Raw genomic sequence first — 18,531 nt, 5'->3', positions numbered from 1 at the left:
AGGTAGGACAGTGAATTCAGAAGTAGTTCCCGTGGGAAGCAGAACATTCTCCCTGCATTTGCAGAGCCACAGAGTGGCTGGTTATTGGAAGTAGTCATTGGAATGAACTTGAAGAAGCAGAGATGGGGCAGGGCTTTCCAGGCTGACAGGATCATTGATTGACAGCTCAGCAGTGGGAACAGTGTTTGGAGAGATTAAAACGAGGTGATTCAGAGTTGCCTGAACTCTGTTATCAGAGGTGAGTATCAGGAGAAGAATAAAGTGGCCAGAGAACAGGTATTGGTTGAGCATCCCAAATCTGAAATGCTCCAAAATCTAAAACTTTTTGAGCATTAACATGACTCTACAAGTGGAAAATTTCACACCTGACCTCATGTGATAGATTGCAGTCAAAACACAGTCAAAACTTTGTTGCATGCACAGTATTATTAAAAATATTGCATATAAAATTACCTTCAGGCTATGTGTAGAAGGTAGATAGGAGACATAAATGAATTTAATGTGTAGACTTGGGTCCCATTCCCAAAATATCTCATTATGTATATGCAAATATTCCAATATCACAAAAAATCCCGAAATCCAAAATACTTCTGGTTCCAAGCATTCTGGAAAGAGGGTATCCAACCTGTACTACATATGATGAGTAGGGTTAGGCCCTTACTTAATGGAGTAGAATAGCATACTAGAAGAAGAGCTGAGGCTGTGGAAGCATACTATCTTGGATTAAAATCTAGTTCCTCTTTCATTGGCTGTAAGGCCTAGGTAAGCTACTTAACCTCTCTGAGCTTCAGTTCTGATGTCAGGTATGTTCTCACTTTGGATACAAGAGGTTAAGAGCTTGGAAGTGGGTTCTTGCCTAGCCATTCCATTCTGTCTTAAGTGGTCCTCTTGTCTATGGAAATTTGAAACAGGCAGCTAAATGACGAGAAAATTAAGACTTTTTGGTTGGTCACAAATGTACAAAGTGACTTCCTTTACATGAGGTCATTTACCAGATGACACAAGTACAATGTGAAATTGTCTTGCCTGCCAAATCTGTACTTCTTCCTGCATCTTGTGAAAAAGTCCAACATCCTCTTAGTCATTAAGACAGAACCAAGGAGTCATCTACAAGTCCTCTTACCCCTGCATCCTTCCAGTCACCAAGCAAGTTCATTTTACCTCTGTATTCGCTCGTTCTCGAGCCCCTATAACTTGGTGCCTGGATTTCTGCTACAGCTGCCCGTTTGCTGCCCTTCTTCATTTCATCTTCCCAGCTGTGGTCGCAGTCCTCTTTCTAAACTGCAAGGATGATCGTGTTAGCCCCTGCTTAAAAACGTGTCTGTGGTTCTTTGGCCCACGAGTGAAGACCTGAGAGTCCCAGTTGAAGACATGGAAGACGTGGGTTTTTATTGTCATGCCCTCTCATCTGCCTTCCTGTCCCTTGTGGTTCCTTGCTGCTCTGCTGTCTCACCCTTGCTTCTCTCTTCTGATTTATCCTCATCTTTCTAGACTCAGTTCTTGGTTATTTATGCATAGCGGTTTCCAGAGTAGATGTGCTTGAGAACACAGCCTGTTTTGTCAAAAATTAACGTGTTCTTAGTATCCAGCATGGTGTCTGACACATAGAAGACTCTCGAAAAGGTTAGTGGAATGGAAATGGATAAGAAATGACTTTTCTATCTTCATCCAGCCAGGAGGACTGAAGCTGGGTAACAGAAGCATTCTCTCTCAGCACCTTTCTGTCTCCATCAATTCGGCATCTGCTCAACAGCCCAGCTGTTGATGGGAGAGAAGCATATGGTTGACTTGAAAGAGGCAGCTGGGATGTGCTTGGGTGTTCAAATATGTTCATTCCCCTTCCCCCATATAGAATAGCAGTAATAACACCTTCTATTTGTATTTGCATTCTCCTTGGGTGCTTCCACAGACATGATCTCATCTGGGCATGTCACTAATAGCCTGAGTGCTAGATGGAGAATGTGATTGTCCCCATTTTGTAGATGCAGAATAGGAGATAAAAAGGAGTAAATACATTTGCTCAAAGTTAGTGAATTGTTAGTGGTGGAACCAGACTTCAAGCCCAAGCAAGTCCACTTCTCTTTTCCTTCCTCTTTCATAACCAGCAGAACCAGGTTATATGAAATTGATGTTTTTACATGTAATCATCAGAAAGGAAAATTGGCAAAAGTGTTTGAAAAGTTTACTCTGTGTTAACTTTGCTTGCGGGCATTCTTTGTAACTGTTAATCTCCCCTATCCTTTGGTTCTAGTTAAGTGCTCAGAGTTATATGTCTCCTTGGGGTCACTTGGCTGAAATAGCTTGAAGCACATGAAATAGTGTCCTGAGGCTCACTCTGGATAGAGATGAAGGATTTGTCACATTTCAGTTGGTCAGTTTGGGAAAATTATTGACTTCAAGCTATTTCCCTGCCTGACAGACTATAATGAAATCTTAGTATTTCTTTCTTTCTTTATTTTATTTTTATTTTTTCTGAGACAGAGTCTTGTCTGTTACCCAGGGTGGGGTACAGTGGCGCAATCTTGGCTCACTGCAACCTCTGACTCCCGGGTTCAAGCAATTCTCTTGCCTCAGCCTCTTGAGTAGCTGAGATTACAGGCGCGTGCCACTATGCCTAGCTAATTTTTGTATTTTTAGTAGAGATGGGGTTTCACTATGTTGGCCAGGCTGGTCTCGAACTCTTGACCTTGTGATCTGCCCACCTCGGCCTCCCACAGTGCTGGGATTACAGGCATTCTTAGTACTTCTTAAGTTAACATTAAGTACTTCTTTTTTTTTTTTTGAGACGGAGTCTAGCTCTGTCGCCCAGGCTGGAGTGCAGTGGCCGGATCTCAGCTCACTGCAAGCTCCGCCTCCCAGGTTTACGCCATTCTCCTGCCTCAGCCTCCCGAGTAGCTGGGACTACAGGCGCCCGCCACCTCGCCCGGCTAGTTTTTTGTATTTTTTTTAGTAGAGACGGGGTTTCACCGTGTTAGCTAGGATGGTCTTGATCTCCTGATCTCGTGATCCGCCCGTCTTGGCCTCCCAAAGTGCTGGGATTACAGGCTTGAGCCACCGCGCAACATTAAGTACTTCTTAAGTATACATTCCATTCTGTTAGTGAAATGGTTTCTTCTCTTCTAGAATTCTGGAGTCTTTGAATAAACTTAAGTAGGACAAGTAAAAAAAAAAAAAGTCTCTCCAGCACTTAACAGCCATATTCTTAATTTCCAGGAATTTCTAAATTTTGAAAATTAAAACCATTTGAACTGGGCTATTGCAGGGAAACTGTTCCTACATGTTTTATTAAATTCTATATTCTTAGCAGCAAAAATGAAGAAGGCAGAGTGAGACTGAAAATGCAAGGGCAAAGGCAGTCAGGACACAACCGAGATATGCAGACAACATGCAAGTTTTGGATGGGAGCTTTTTTGTTACTGTTTTTTGGCAGTCATCTGTTGATCACGTGAAAATCTGTGTGGTTTTGTTGTTTTATCAGTCCTCATTCTTTTTGTCTGTTTCAACATTTGATTCTTGAGTTATTCCAGCTCTCCTGTCCCCAGTCCTGTGAATTTCCTCTCTTCTCTTGGCTTCCATTATACAGTGGAGTGGTATTCTGGGTCTCCTATCTTTTCTCTGATATTGGCTACTTTCATGACCTCACTTTACCATTCAGACATGTTGATGGTTTCACTTTATTTTATTCTTTGGTGATATTTGTGCAGGTGTACACTATTTTTTTTTTTCATGTCTGGGTATTTCTCCTTATTTGTTTTGTTGTCTTCCTAGACCCAATAGCTTTAAATAAATTGACCTTAGAATGTTTGTCACAGGAAAAGACCTTCAAGATCACATGCTTCATTGTTCATTTTAGAGGTAGGTAAACTAAGGCTCTGGGAGGTGATGTGGCTTGCATAATTTTATGGAGTCACTCATTTGGTGAAATCAGGCTAGAAACCAAGGTCCTTGACCCTCAGTACTTCTTAGAGCCTCTTTTTATATCTGATACCCTGACTCCTGATGGTCTCCTGTCCCAGGATTGTTCCCTTGGCAAGGAACTTCAGAACTATTTGACCCTCATGTTTCACCCCTTCTCCACAACTGTCAGATATCCAGCCATTCACCAAGACCTATCAGTTCTCTCTATGATTTTTAAATGCTACTTTTTAGTAATTTTTAAATTTTAAAAATTTAAAATTCAGTAAAATTCACTTTTTGGAAGTGTATAGTTCTGTGCTAGTTAGTTTGGGCTGCTGTAACAAGAGTACCATAGCCTGGGTAGCTTAAACAACAGACATTTATTTCTCAGAGTTCTGCAAACTTGAAGTCCGAGATCAGGGTGCCAGCTAGCATGATTGAGTTCTGGTGAAGGCCCTCCTTGGGCTCCACAGATGGATGCCTTCTTACTGTATCCTCACATTCAGAGAGAGATGTCATCTCTCTTCTGTCCTGTCTCTTCTGATAAGGGCACTAATTCCACCATGAGGGCTGCCCGCTTATGACCTTCCTAAGAGAGTCCTCTCTGAATACTATCACACTGGGGACTAGGGTTTCAACATACGAATTTTGTGGGGCGGGGTGGTGGAGGCGGGGCACAAGCATTCAGTCTGTAGCAAGTTCTGTGAATTTTTTTTTTTTTTTTGAGACGAAGTTAGTTCTGCTCTTGTTGCCCAGGCTGGAGTGCAATGGCGCTATCTCGGCTCACTGCAACCTCTGCCTCCTGGGTTCAAGCGATTCTCCTGCCTCATCCTCCTGAGTAGGTGGGAATACAGGCATTTGCCACCAAGGCTGGCTAATTTTGTATTTTTAATAGACACAGGGTTTCTCCAGGTTGGTCAGGCTGGTCCTGAACTCCCAACCTCAGGTGATCCACCCGCCTTGGCCTCCCAAAGTGCTGGGATTACAGGTTTGAGCCACCATGCCTGGCCAGTTCTGTGAATTTTAACACAGACATTAATTCATGCAACCACCACTACAAATAGCACATGGAACAATTTCATCACCTTTCAAATTCTCTGGTGTTGCCTTTTTGTAGTTTAAATCCTCTTTCCTGCTGAACTCCTGGCAATGCTGATCTTTTCTCTGCCTTTTTAATTTGTTCTTTGTAAAACTATTATATAAGTAGATTATACAGACTTTTTGAGACTAGCTTTCACTTAGCATAATGCATTTGAGATCCATCCACGTTGTGTGTATCAAAGGTTTGTTCTTTTTTATTACTGACTAGTATTCTGTTGTATGGATGTGCCGTGGTTTGCATACGTATTCACCCACTGCATTCCCAGCAGCAGAATATGTAAATCCTAGTTGACCCGTATTTTTGCTGGCATTTGATATTGTCAGTTTATGCAATTCAGCCATTCTAATAGGTGTGTAGTGGTATTTCATGATGGTTTTGAGTTACATTTCCCTAATGATTAATGATATTGAACATCTTTTAATGTGTTTGACTTTCATACATCTTGTACCCATTACGATACGTTATGCTCATTGTCATTATCATAACCTTGTTCTAGGTGGTTATTATACCTTTTTATATCAACATGGTTGCTCATCTACCACAGGATATTCCAAGGTCAAAGCAGTGAGCCAGGGACTTTATGTGCATAATCTCGTTTTATCCTTAACATCTTTGTGAAATTAGTAGTGGTTTTTATTTTTGTGGTAGAGAAAATAAAGACCCCATGTTCAAAACATACTGAGTGCCTAACATGTGCAACGAGCCAGTTGTATCCATTTGCTAGTCCTGTGGGACTAACAGTCACTGACTTTAAGCAAGTCAGTGAACTTCTATGAGTCATTTTCCTTTTCTGTTGAATAGGGATCTGTATTATGATATGTTCTCTCAGGGTTGTTGAGTGAGGGGTTTTAAGGAAGAATGCAGGAAACATGCCGAGCAGGAGATCTGGCTCATGATGTATTCTGAGTAAATGTTAGCAATAGCTGCTTCTGTGTTCTTCAAACACCTCATACTGACCTGAGGTGGTTTCTCTCCCTCCCTGACTACTTTTCTAGTCAGTAACATAAAGGTTAAGTGTGCCAAATGTTTTACTTTGAGTCCATTCCAGCTGCAATGTTTATGTAAAAAATGATATCATAAAGGGTTGATCTAGTTAGGAAGGTTATTATTGTGCTTATAGTAGGCCAGAATGTGGAAACTATAATATTAGTAAAAAAGAAATTGGGCTGAGCGCAGTGGCTCACGCTTGTAACCCCGGCACTTTGGGAGGCTAAGGTGGGCAGACCACCTGAGGTCAGAGGTTCAAGACCAGCTTGGCCAACATGACGAAAGCCTGTGTCTACTAAAAATACAAAAAACTAGCTGGGTGTGGTGGTGAATGCCTATAATCCCAGCTATTTGGGAGGCTGAGGCAGGAGAATCGCTTGAACCAGGGAGGCGCAGGTTGCGGTGAGCCGAGATCGCACCATTGCACTTCAGCGTGGGCAACAAGAGCGAAACTCTGTCTCAAAAAAAAAAAAAAATCGTGATACAAGTAAGATCTTTTAAAAATTATTAAATCATCCATCTTGAATTATGTGGGGCTTTATATATGGAAGCGAGAATATGTTTAAAATTACCTCCCTGCTATTTCCTGCTAGATTTCTGGGGCTTGTTTTCTCTTAATCTTGCCATTGCCAAGCATATATCTGGTGCCTGCTGTGTGCCAGGTGTTAGTCTCTCTAATCCTCACAGCAACCCTTTGAAATAAAAGATATCCCCATTTTACAGAGGAAAACATTGTGCCTGAGAGGCCAATTGCCCTGCCCAGTGTAACCTAGTCATCTTCTGACTGAGTCCTCTGCTCTTACCAGCACCCACTCTGCCTCAGTCTCATTGTGATGGGGGCATGGAAGCTGCTGCCCACCGTCACTAGGAACACTGGCACACCTTCCCCCAATGTGGCATCCGTTTCCTTCACAGGGACTGTTTCCAGGACCTTAAGGTTACACTTGCCTACCACAAGCCCTGAAATTAGGTGGTTTTATTTTTTCCAAAAGGCGCACTGTGGAAACTGCATGAACTTTGAAATCATGAGGTTCAAGTGGTGCCTCCACCATTTTATTTTATTTACTATGTGATTTTGGCCAAGTTACTGAAACTCTCAGAGCCTGTGATTCTTCACCTATAAAATGGGAATAATACATACCTGGTAGAGATGTGGACAGAATTAGAAATAACACAGTAGGCTGGGCACAGTGGCTCATGCCTGTGATCCCAGCACATTGGGAGGCTGAGGCTGCTGGATTACCTAAGGTCAGGTGTTTGAGAACAGCCTGACTAATATGGTGAAACCCCGTCTCTACTCAAAATACAAAAAAATTAGCTGGGCATGGTGGTGTGCACCTGTAGTCCCAGCAACTCACAAGGCTGAGACAGGAGAATTGCTTGAACCCGGGAGGTGGAGGTGGCAGTGAGCCGAGATCGTGCCACTGCACTCCAGCCTGGGCAATAGAGCGGGACTCCATCTCAAAAAGAAAAAAAAAAAAAAAAGAAAAGATAACAATGCTATAGAGTGCTTAGGGCATTGTAGATGCTTATTAACTGGTAGCTATTATCATCACCATTGCAGGGCCTTCTGACTTGTCTTGGGGGACTGAAGAAGCTGTCCAGAGTAGTGATTAAGAATATGGGCTTTACAAGGAGTAAACTGCTTGGGTTTAAATCCTTGTTCTACCACTTACCAGCTGTGTGACTATGCATAACTGAATTCCTTCCTGTACCTCAGTTTCTTCCATCTATAAGATGGGAATAAATAACAATTTCTACCTTGTAGGGATAAATGATTTTAAAGAGATGAGAACTGTCAGGAAGTTGAGTTGAAATGAACTTATTTTGATCATCTACTGACATTGTTTCTTCCCATGACATATGAGTCTCTTTTAAATTTATAACACTTCTTCTTTCCTTCCTACTCAAATTGAGAGAATTTCTCATTATTTGTATTTGATGCCGATAAAAACATTTGCTGTCACATTTTTCCTAGAAATGCAGATTAAATTGTAAAAATTACTATTTTCATCTAAGAAACTGGATTAACTAAACCTATAAAGCACAGTTTTTTCATAGAGAAAATAATTGATAATTTTTTTTTAGAATTACAATAAATAAAATCAGGTATAGTAAATAACAATTTTATAGGTAAAAATATTTAAAAACCTAACCAGCTGCCTGTTTCAAAAACACACATACATATTCCATTATTTCACAGAAATTATTTGATTCTCCTGTTTTGATCTTGAATTTGGCTGGGTTGCATGTGAATTACTCTTTTTCTCTTTCAAGATGATAACAGTCAGGTGGGCCCATAGTATGTGAATCTACCAGGAAGAAAACAGCCTCTGAATTTACTGTATGTCTAGAAATCAAATTTGACTTACACCCGCGGGCAGTATGGGGTGTTGGCTGAGTTTGCATCATTATTCTGAAGTCTGTACTGATGTCCTGTGACTAATACGTTCCAGCTGTCTAGGTCACTGCTTTGGAGTACCATTTATTTGCAGTAGTGATGCTGCAAATAGGAAAAGCTTTCCCTTTTGTTGGTTGAAAGCTTTCCTGGTAATTAGCAAAACAAGCATGCCTCTTATTTGGAGAGAAACTGGAAAGGAGGCTAAAGAGTCCATTGTACACAACCACTTTGGAAAACAATTTGGCGTTAGAGGAGTTGAACACGTGCAATCCGTAGCCCAGCTCTCCTCTCTTAGGTGTATAACCCTGGAGAAATTCTTGTCTGTGTGTACCAGAGGACAAGCAGTAGAATGTAAATGGCAGCATTATTCAAAGTAGCAGAAAATTGAAAAATCCCCAGAGGGGTCCCCAACAGTAGGACATCGTGGTGACAAAATGAATGAACTAAAGCCACATGAGTCACAGGGATGAATCTCAAAATCTTAAGAGAAGAGGCAAGTCTAGAAGAGCACATACAGTATCGCTTCACTCATATTAGGCTTAGAATCAGCAAATCACAACAACATATTGATAGCACATATGTGGCAAAACCATAAAGAGGAGCCAAGGAATGATTGACTCAAAATTCAGGCCAGTGGTAAATCTTGGTGGTGGAAGTGGTGGTGAAGGATGATTGGGAGACATGCAATCAGGAAAGATACACACACGGCTTCCAAAAAAAGAAAAAAAAAAAATCTAAACACCGACTGGTATTAGGTACATGCGATTTATTTTATTATTCTTTATACCTATATATGTTGTTAGGTTAGTTATCACTGCATAACAAACCTCAAGACTTAGCACCTTAAAACAGTAATACACATTTGTCATCCCACATAGTTTCCATCAGTAGGCCAGGAATTTGGGAGCAGCTAAGCTGGGTGGTTCTGACTTGCAGTCTCTCATGAGGTTGCAGTCAAGATGTCAACTGAAGCTGCTGCCAGATATCTATCTGAAGGCTTGACTGAGGCTGAAGGATCTTCTTCCAAGATGGCTCACTCACATGGCTGTTGCCAGGAGGCCTCAGTTCCTTGTTGGTTGTTGGCAGGAGGCCTCAGTTCCTTCCCACGTGTACCTCTGCAAAGCTTCTTGAGCGTGTCCGCATATCAGAACAGCCAGCTTCCCTCCCAAAACAGAGATGGAAGGTGGAGTCTTTGGACTTTTGCAGTCTCACGCCAGCATTTCAGCAATATTGTAGTGGTTCCCACATGCCAGCCCTGTTCCGTGTGGGATGGGACTATACAAGCGCATGAATACTGGGAGGCTGGTATCACTACGGCCATCTTAGAGGCTGGCTACCACAGTTAACGCACTTTTAAATATAGTATATTTCACAGTAAACTTTTTTTAGAAGCAGACTAAATTGGTGAGCTCATTTTTCTTTAGTAATAGTACACACATCCATTTAACTGAAAAGTTTTATAGATACTGAACGTGTTACCAATTAGTATGGGTTTAAAGAAATGTCAGTGATGTAGCTGAGTATTTGAGTGGCCTGAGCTTGCCTGACAGGAATGTGCCTGAGGCAGGGGAGTGGGTGGGAAGGGCCATGAGGAAAGGAACTTCAGTAATGCTTGCGCTGGGATCTGTGGCAGGAGATAGGATTATATGTGCCTGGACTTCATTCTACCTGTACCTAGATCTGGCAAGAATCTGAGACTCTTGATTTTGAAGATAATTCTCCAGGTGAAGGGCCACTGTGATATTAAAATCTGTTCCAGCCCCACTCTTTTTCCCAAGACCATCTTTAATGAAAAAGGAGAGAGGGTCCACCCCTTGCTCCTCACCCCCACGTCTAAGAGCATTGCCAGAAATGACCTGGGCAAGCAAGGACGGGGCCTTAGTTTAAAAATCCACGCAACGATTACATTCTAATGCATAATTGATACTTGTTTTAATATTAACAACTTTTAAATTATTGATTCATTTGCTTAACCTTCCCTCACCAAAATCTTTGAGTAACATTGATGTTTCTGGAAGCTATGTCATGTTTATTTTTCTTTAGCTTTGTTTAGCTCTTGGCATAATTTCTTAGTATTCCTGGGGGTCCAAGGGCTCTGGGTTGTGAGGCAGTGAGTCGCACCATCCCCCCTTTGTGGATCCCAACATCCTCCTGAACAGGTGTTGCAGCTGGAAGAGGTTCTTTCCATTTTTAATGAAGCTAAAAAGTGGAGAAGCTCTCAGGTGAGGAAGCAGCCGGAGGAGGTTCTCTCCATTTTTAATGAAGCTAAAAAGTGGAGAAGATAGGCCTGAGAGCCAGGTGCACGGGGTTCCGGACTGGCTTTCTTTAGGCTTTTGTACATCAATACTTCGCGTGTTAGTCATTGATACTGCTAACCCTCTGTGTGTACAGAATTCTGGTGTTTAGCAGATGAAGCGCCAAGAAGGGCCATCATGCAGAGATGTCACGTTCTCCCCAACTGTAGTTTTGATGCTGCTTCCATCTTTATTTGCGGAGCTGTGGCTGTGGCATTATATTCTAGTGTATTTTGCATTTTATAAAAATGAAGGGAAAATCCTCAACAGCAAATGATAGCTGCCTTTCATTATGGTGAGGATAAAAATCGGCAGGGATACAGTGCGATGCTTGTTTTGCTTCCGTTTGTGAACAGTGTGCTCTTTTGGGGAAGAAGGGAAAAAAATAAAGTGCATATATATATATATATGAGAAAAATACATGAAGGGTTATTGTGTCTACAAGAGAAGTATAATTACTAATAGTAATTATAGTAATTGGTAATAATGATTATAGTATTAATGGTACTATTAAGAAAGATTGTGAATATATGCTTTCAGGGAGCACACTGCAGCGCCCGGCTGCCTCCCTGGTGTGATGTGTTGTTTGGCCATTTGGCTGTGGGGTTGGTTTTAAGAAAACATCATGTTCAGGGGCAGGAGGGTGGAGGTGACCTGTACAGTGAGACAAGCGCAGGGCTTGGGGTCAGAAGACAAATAGTAGTTTCATCTCTGGTGCTTTCTAGTTGCATATCTTTGTCAGATATCATCTCTGACACTTAGCTGCCTTCTCTGGAAAATGGGATCCATAAACCCTGCTTACCTCACAGGGCTGTGGGGAGGATCAAATGTGATGGGTAATGCCAAAACAGAAGGTATTGTGGTGGCAATAGGAATATGACTTTCAGGCCACGATACCATTTTGCCACAAACTTGTGTGTATTGTAGTTGAGTGTACTGTAGATGGGATCTGAATACCTTTGCTGGAAAGGATTTGAAGAGGTTCAGCAATTCCTGTGTGATTCTAGGCAGGTACATGGATGCCTTCTAAGTGTGGTCTCAGAAATCCAAGGTCAAAGTAAAGCTCAAGTCATTGAAGCTCCAGTTTTTGTTAGAGTGGATGTTTGGGCTACATCACTGCCCTGAAATTGCTGTGATTCGACAGGAACTGAGGCAAACCTTCAGCTATAAGATGAAGACCTAATGCATGGTGACTATCGGGAATAATAATGTATATTTGAATTTGCTATGACAGTAGACCTTAATGTGTTCTCATCACACACACACAAATGGTAACTACACTGTACGACTCTTTTAGAATTTATCTAGCAAGTTTTCTGGTTTTTATCAGAAAACTCCTGAAAGAAAAGGGAATTGTATGAGGTGACAGATACGTTAAGTAGTTTGTGGCAATCATTTCACAATGTATACATATATAAAACCATCACCTTGTACACCTATATATAATTTTTGTCAATCATACTTCAATAAAGTTGGAGGGGAAAAAAAAGAAACTTACAGAGGAATTCCTTTATCCCAAAATTTCCTAGAGTGGGTGGGGCTGACAGTCATTCCCCACATTCAGTATGTGATGGGATTATTTTTTCTTTTTTCACTTTTTCCCCTATTAAAAAATTGTGGCAGTATTTTAACTTAGAGGCTTATATATTAAGAACATGTTCTCAACTGAAATAGTATTAACAGTAAAAATTCTTGGTGATAACATGTATGTTGTTTTCCTTATTCTTGCAGCATGAAGACAGCGTGTACGATCCCTGAATGGGCTTGTGGGCATATTTAGTCATTCATTTTTGATCAGGAGAAAGAAGACAGCCATCACTTGAAAGGTAAGTAAATATTTCTATGCAGCTTTTTATCATAAAACATTTTCAACCTTACTGAAGAGAGTTAAGAGAACGTACAATGAGTTCCTGCGTATCCACACCTTAGCTTTAACAGTTATTAGCATTTTGTCACATTTTTTGGTATGTGTATATGTTTGTACATTTTTTAGCTGAAACATGTGGAAGTTGCAGACATCATGACATTTTTTCCTAAATTCTTGGGATGCAGCTCTTACAAATAAGGATATTCTCCCCTGAAAGACATCTTAGAACTATGTGACACAGAACCGTTTAATTAAATTTATAGTTTTGTACTGAAGTGTGTAACTGAGTTATGCTCCCTTCATTGTTGATACAAATAAGTCAGATTAAAAACATTTTTAAGACAGGTGTGGTGGCTCATGCCTGTAATCCGGGCACTTTGGGAGGTTGAGGGGAATGGATCGCTTGAGCCCAGGAGTTCAAAATCAGCCTAGGCAACAAGGTGAGACCTGTCTCTAGAAAAAATACAAAAAAAATTAGCTGGGCATGGTGGGGCACACCTGTGGTCCCAGCTATTCAGCAGGCTGAGGTGGGAGGATCACTTGAGCCCACAAAGTCAAGGCTGCAGTGAGCTGTGATGGAGCCACCACACTCCAGCCTGGGTGACAGACAAGACCCTGTCTCAAAAAACAAAACCCAAAACCATTTTTAATAGCAAGAACCTGTCTACAAAAAATTAAAAATTTAGCCAGTCATGGTGGCACATGCCCATAGTCCTAGCTACTTGGGAGGTTGAGGTGGGAGGATCACTTGAGCCCAGGAGTTGGAGGGTATAGTCAGCTATGATTATGCCACTGTACTCCAGGCTGGGTGACAGTGAGTCCCACTCTTTCTCTCTCTCTTCCTCTGTGTGTGATTATGTAATCTACCCGTCCCTGCTGTGGCTGATGTTTCAAGTTTAGGTCAGTGGCTCTGATCACCAGCCTCACCTTCTCCCTGATCAGGATTCACAAGTAGACCAGGGCTGGGCCTGGTGGCTCATGCCTGTAATCCCAGCACTTTGGGAGGCCGAGGTGGGTGTATCATTTGAAGTCATGAGTTCAAGACCAGGCTGGCCAACATAGTGAAACCCTGTCTCTACTAAAAATACAAAAATACAAAGCAGTAGTGGCATGTGCCAGTAATCCCAGCTACTCGGGAGGCTGAGGCAGGAGAATCACTTGAGCCTGGGAGGTGGAGGTTGTGGTGAGCCGAGATTGTGCCTCTGCAGTCCAGTCTGGGTTACAGAGTGGGACCCTGTCACACAAAAAAAATGAAAACAGTAGACCAGTCTCTGTGCTCTAATGTTATCAAAGGTCTTAGTTGATGTTTTAAACCTAAACTTGTAGGAGAATGTGGAAAGAATATGAGTGGTACTGTGAAGTTGAGGTTATATAGGTTAATATATTAAAATCAGCATTACAGAGATTAAAAATGATTTCCAGACTCATAATTTGACTACCTACATTGAAACTTTACTTAAAATCTCAAAGACATGTTCAGCTATGATTACAGTTATAGATTGTTACACGTTATAGCCAATTACACCATCAGTTATCTGTGGTTTTTGCAAGATGGCTGTCGACTGTTCTCCTTTCCAATCTCAGTTACTATTTATTTATGGTATCTTCCTCAGGTGGTCCCTGTGTATCTAACTATTGCTTTACAGACATTTGTGTATATAAGGTTGCCTATTTAGAGCATATTTTAAAGGAAGTCTATTTAAGTGAGCCATTGAGGGCAGCAGTGGCTTCTTATACTCTCATTTCTGATTTAGAACAAAAGGTCAGTGATAGCAGTAAAAGTTCTTCAAAAGATACTGGGATTCAGAAGGAGTTGTGTCTGGAATCATAGGTAGCTCAGTGATTGAGTTTGCTTTTTTATTCTTTGGCCTCTGTATGGTTATGCTTTGAAAAGACGAGGAGGAGTGAGTGGGACTCCACGTGAGGCTAAGGGGACTTTGAAGGATGAATGAAGGGAAGACATATGGGGCCCTGTCTAGTCCTACACCACTGAGATATGGTGATTTAAAAAAACTTTCTACTGAAGTAGAAGATACATACAGAAAATAGACATATTATAAGTGTATAGCTCAATATAACTCCACAGATTGAACACATCCATGTAACCAGCACCCAGATTAAGAAATAGAGCATGACTAACACAATCTCATGCTTCCTTTTAGACACCTCAGTTGACTCTTAAATAGTTTGGGGATTAGGGGTACAGTTGAAAATCCAAGTAAAATTTTGTCTTCCTGAAAATGTAACTACTAATGGCCTACTATTGACTGGAAGCCTTACTGACTTACTACATAATGACACACACACACACGCATACACATTTTTTGAGACAGAGTCTTGCTCTGTTGCCCAGGCTGGAGTGCAGTGGCACGATCTTGGCTCACTGCAACCTCCACCTCCCGGGTTCAAGCGATTCTTTCTCCCGAGTAGCTGGGATTACAGGTGCGTGCCACCACGCTGGGCTAATTTTTGTATTTTTAGTAGAGATGGGGTTTCGCCATATTGGCCAGGCTGATCTCGAACTCCTGACCTGGTGATCCACCCGCCTCGGCCTCTCAAACTGCTGGAATTACAGGTCTGAGCCACTGTGCCCAACCAACGACATATATTTTATGCATTCACAGCATACCTCACATTTCCTTATTTATTTATTTATTTTTCTATTTCTAGGCTATGTGGTTTATCTGTGAGTTTTTTCAAGTTGTTGCAAATCTCCAAAATATTTTCTAATGTGTTTATTGAAAAAAATCTGCCTTTAAGTGGCCCCTTACAGTTCAAGCCAGTGTTGTTCAAGAGTCAACTGTACCCTTGCTCCATGGATGACTACTCTCTTGACTTTTAGGAGCATAAATTAGTTTTGCATATGTCTTTTCTTTGTGTGTGTGTATGCGTAATATATCACGCAGATTGTACTCTTTTGTGTCTGGCTTCTCTCATTCAACAGCATATTAGATTCCTGCATATTATTGCATATAGTTTAGTTATATTACTCATTTTCATTGCTATAGAGCATTCCATTGTGGGAGAACATAACTATTTATTTATTTTACTAGATGTGGGTAATTGTTTGGGTTTACCCATCTGGGGCATCCTCCAGAGGAAATGGGAATTAAACAAGGTTTTCTCCTCATGATGGTTATAGTGGAGGTAGTACCAGGTTGTGCCCAGCTTCTGCTGTGATATGAGGGAGGAATCCAGACAGCAGCGAGAAGATGGAGACACACTTGGGAGAATTGGGTGTGGTTTCATCAGTCCTATGCTGATTCCTGCTGCTCTTCCTGTGACTCACCATGTCCCTTCTCACGTCGTTCCCTACTGGCACATGTTTTCTACGTCCTCTTCTCTGCTATTATTACTCTCTCTACAGTCCCTCCAAGGAGACTGTGCAGAACATATCAAACAACAGGCAATCGATGAATATTTAAAGTTCATTAGGTGTTGATATTAAGTGTTAGGTGAGGGGCAAAGAGTTGAATGTTTTGGGCTTGCCCTTGAGGAGCCTGTAGTATAGTTATCAATTCACAGGTGTGGCTGTGGGCCACATCCCTGGAAGCCAGCTGTACTGTAGAGTTCAGGGATGTAAATTCAGAGACTTACATGGACCAGGCTGGTAACGTGACTGAAATGAATGGGGTTGCTTATAAGGAGTGATGGGCATGGTGGAGAACACATATATATCCTCTGCCCAAATATCAGCCCAACAAACTCTGTCCAACTCAATTTAGCAAGTTCACCACTTTCCAACCTTTAGAGAGTAGAGTCTTCATTATATAATAAGAAAGTGCTCCTCAGAGGATTTGGGTGTTTTTATGGGCAAATTCTGTTTTTATAAATAAAATTTTATTCAAAAAATCATGCTCATTTGTTTGCATATTTTGCTAAAACTGCAGAGTTGAATAGTTGCAAAAGAGACCAGGTTTGATTAGTTGCAACAGTGACCATATGGCTTACAAAGCCTAAAATAGTTACCATCTAGCCCTTTATAAAAAAGTTTGCCAACTCCTGCTTTACTTCATAAAAGCAAGGACATAGTAATCATAACCTCTGTAGTCATGTAATAAGCTGAGCCCATTAAATTTAGTGTTAATGTTCTCATTCATGTATTCATCCAACGCATATTTACAGAGTGCCTATTGTATTTCAGGCATAAAATAGTGATAATCAGATATGGTTCTTGGTCTTGAGGAGTTTAAGAGAGGCTCTTCTATCACTTCTTGGCCTTTTGGTTAAGATCAAGTTAGTAAAAGAGTCTCCTATGAATTTGAAATTCCATTTTATGATTGTGCTTTCTATAAATCAAAAATATGACATCGTGGTGTGGGGGCATCCCCGGTCAGCTCTTCTAGTTATGCAGGTAGTGCATTTCCGTGTGCACCAACCACGTGGGGCTTATTCTCAGCATAGCAGTTTTTAGAATAAAAAGTATAATATGGAAATGAACTACACATCCTCAATTTGAAACTACTATGTCAGCTATCTTTATTAATTTTATAAACTTGATAAACACTCTACATAATTTGATTTTTTGCTTCAGTAATGAAGAGTATGTAATGTGATGTTTGCACAATTACTGTAGTTTTAAATGTCCTAATTGTTTACATATGGTAATGCCAGACTGTTTGAAGGTAGCCATGTCTGGAGAAGGGCTGATGGGTTTTGGGTTTTGAAGTGCTTACTAAAGCAAGCCAAGCAGACGGCCAGTCTTGTGCTACTTTAATAATAAACCTCAATAGAAACAACAGCCAACCAAGTTAATAGAGTTTGGATAATAAAGTTTGGAGTGCAGCATAACAAATTAATCTATCTCTGGGTGGATCACGAGGTCAGGAGATCGAGACCATCCTGGCTAACACCGTGAAACCCCGTCTCTACTAAAAAATACAAAAAACTAGCCGGGCGAGGTGGCGGGCGCCTGTAGTCCCAGCTACTCGGGAGGCTGAGGCAGGAGAATGGCGTAAACCCGGGAGGCGGAGCTTGCAGTGAGCTGAGATCTGGCCACTGCACTCCAGCCTGGGCGACAGAGCTAGACTCCATCTCAAAAAAAAAAAAAAAAAAAAAACAAATTAATCTATCTCTGCTCGTGTGCTTATCTATTTGCTTATCAAAGTCATAAAAGTTTGTTTCTTCTTAATAGGAGGATATAGGTGCATTGTAATGAACATATAAAATATAGAAGTATTTTTTTACAATAAGGAATTTGAAACTTGTTTTTAACGGCTTTTAAACCTGTGTAGCATTTTCATATGTGCTTGTATATATATTATGGGTGACCACTGGGGCTGTGAGTGACTGCCCATTCACCACCCCTAGACTGTCCTCAGACCAATGTAAAGGAAGCAAGTCAAACAATATCAGTGAGCCATCTTCAGCCACGATGGCTGCATCATTGCCTTCTTCCAGCCTGAGAGGTCTTTCAGGAAGTGGAAATTTGTTTGGATATTGTAGTTGCAGTTATTTAGCTAGGTGCGGTAATTCAAAGATATGAAATGCAGGAAGCCCTGGTCATACTTATACATGGATTTGGGATCCATCAGACATCAAATGGGATGCTGTTTGTCACCTTTTGAGGCAGTAATCTGGGTGACCCACAGTGCTTTCCTCTGAAATCAGGCTTCTGAAGAAACCACAGGGAAGGAATGTGAACTGGTACAATGAATAGCTTAATGAATGTGATGAAAACTCCAAACTGGTTTGTTTTGTTGTCAAAATTAATAAAGTTAAGGTGTAGTTGATCTTCTTCTTTTTTTTTTTTTTGAGACGGAGTCTGCCACTGTCGCCCAGGCTGGAGTGCAGTGGCATGATCTCCACTCACTACAACCTCTGCCTCCAGGGTTCAAGCGATTCTCCTGCTTCGGCCTCCCGAGTAGCTGGGATTAAAGGCACCTGCCACCATGCCCGGCTAATTTTTTGTATTTTTAGTAGAGATGGGGTTTCACTATGTTGGCCAGGCTGGTCTTGAACTCCTGACCACGTGATCCTCCCT

General features: G+C 41.3%; 1 protein-coding gene and 1 non-coding gene across 5 annotated transcripts in view; both read left to right on the top strand.

Moving 5' to 3' along the window:
- SGMS1 (sphingomyelin synthase 1) overlaps window positions 1–18,531 on the top strand; it is a 310,369-nt gene that overhangs the window by 23,853 nt on the left and 267,985 nt on the right. For all 4 annotated transcript variants that reach the window (XM_033215416.1, XM_033215407.1, XM_033215440.1 and 1 more), the window contains exon 2: window positions 12,413–12,507. The gene's annotated coding sequence lies outside the window, so the exon portion shown is untranslated. The remainder of the gene's footprint in view (window positions 1–12,412; window positions 12,508–18,531) is intronic.
- On the top strand, window positions 11,960–12,020 carry LOC117086656. Its single transcript, XR_004438514.1, has one exon. It is a non-coding gene; the product is annotated as a U7 small nuclear RNA (small nuclear RNA).

Source organism: Trachypithecus francoisi, unplaced genomic scaffold (genome assembly GCF_009764315.1).
Source record: "Trachypithecus francoisi isolate TF-2019V2 unplaced genomic scaffold, Tfra_2.0 Contig00586, whole genome shotgun sequence".
Lineage (NCBI taxonomy): Eukaryota > Metazoa > Chordata > Mammalia > Primates > Cercopithecidae > Trachypithecus > Trachypithecus francoisi.
The sequence above is the reverse complement of the archived record's forward strand: the minus strand, read 5'-3'. Positions and strand labels throughout refer to the sequence as shown.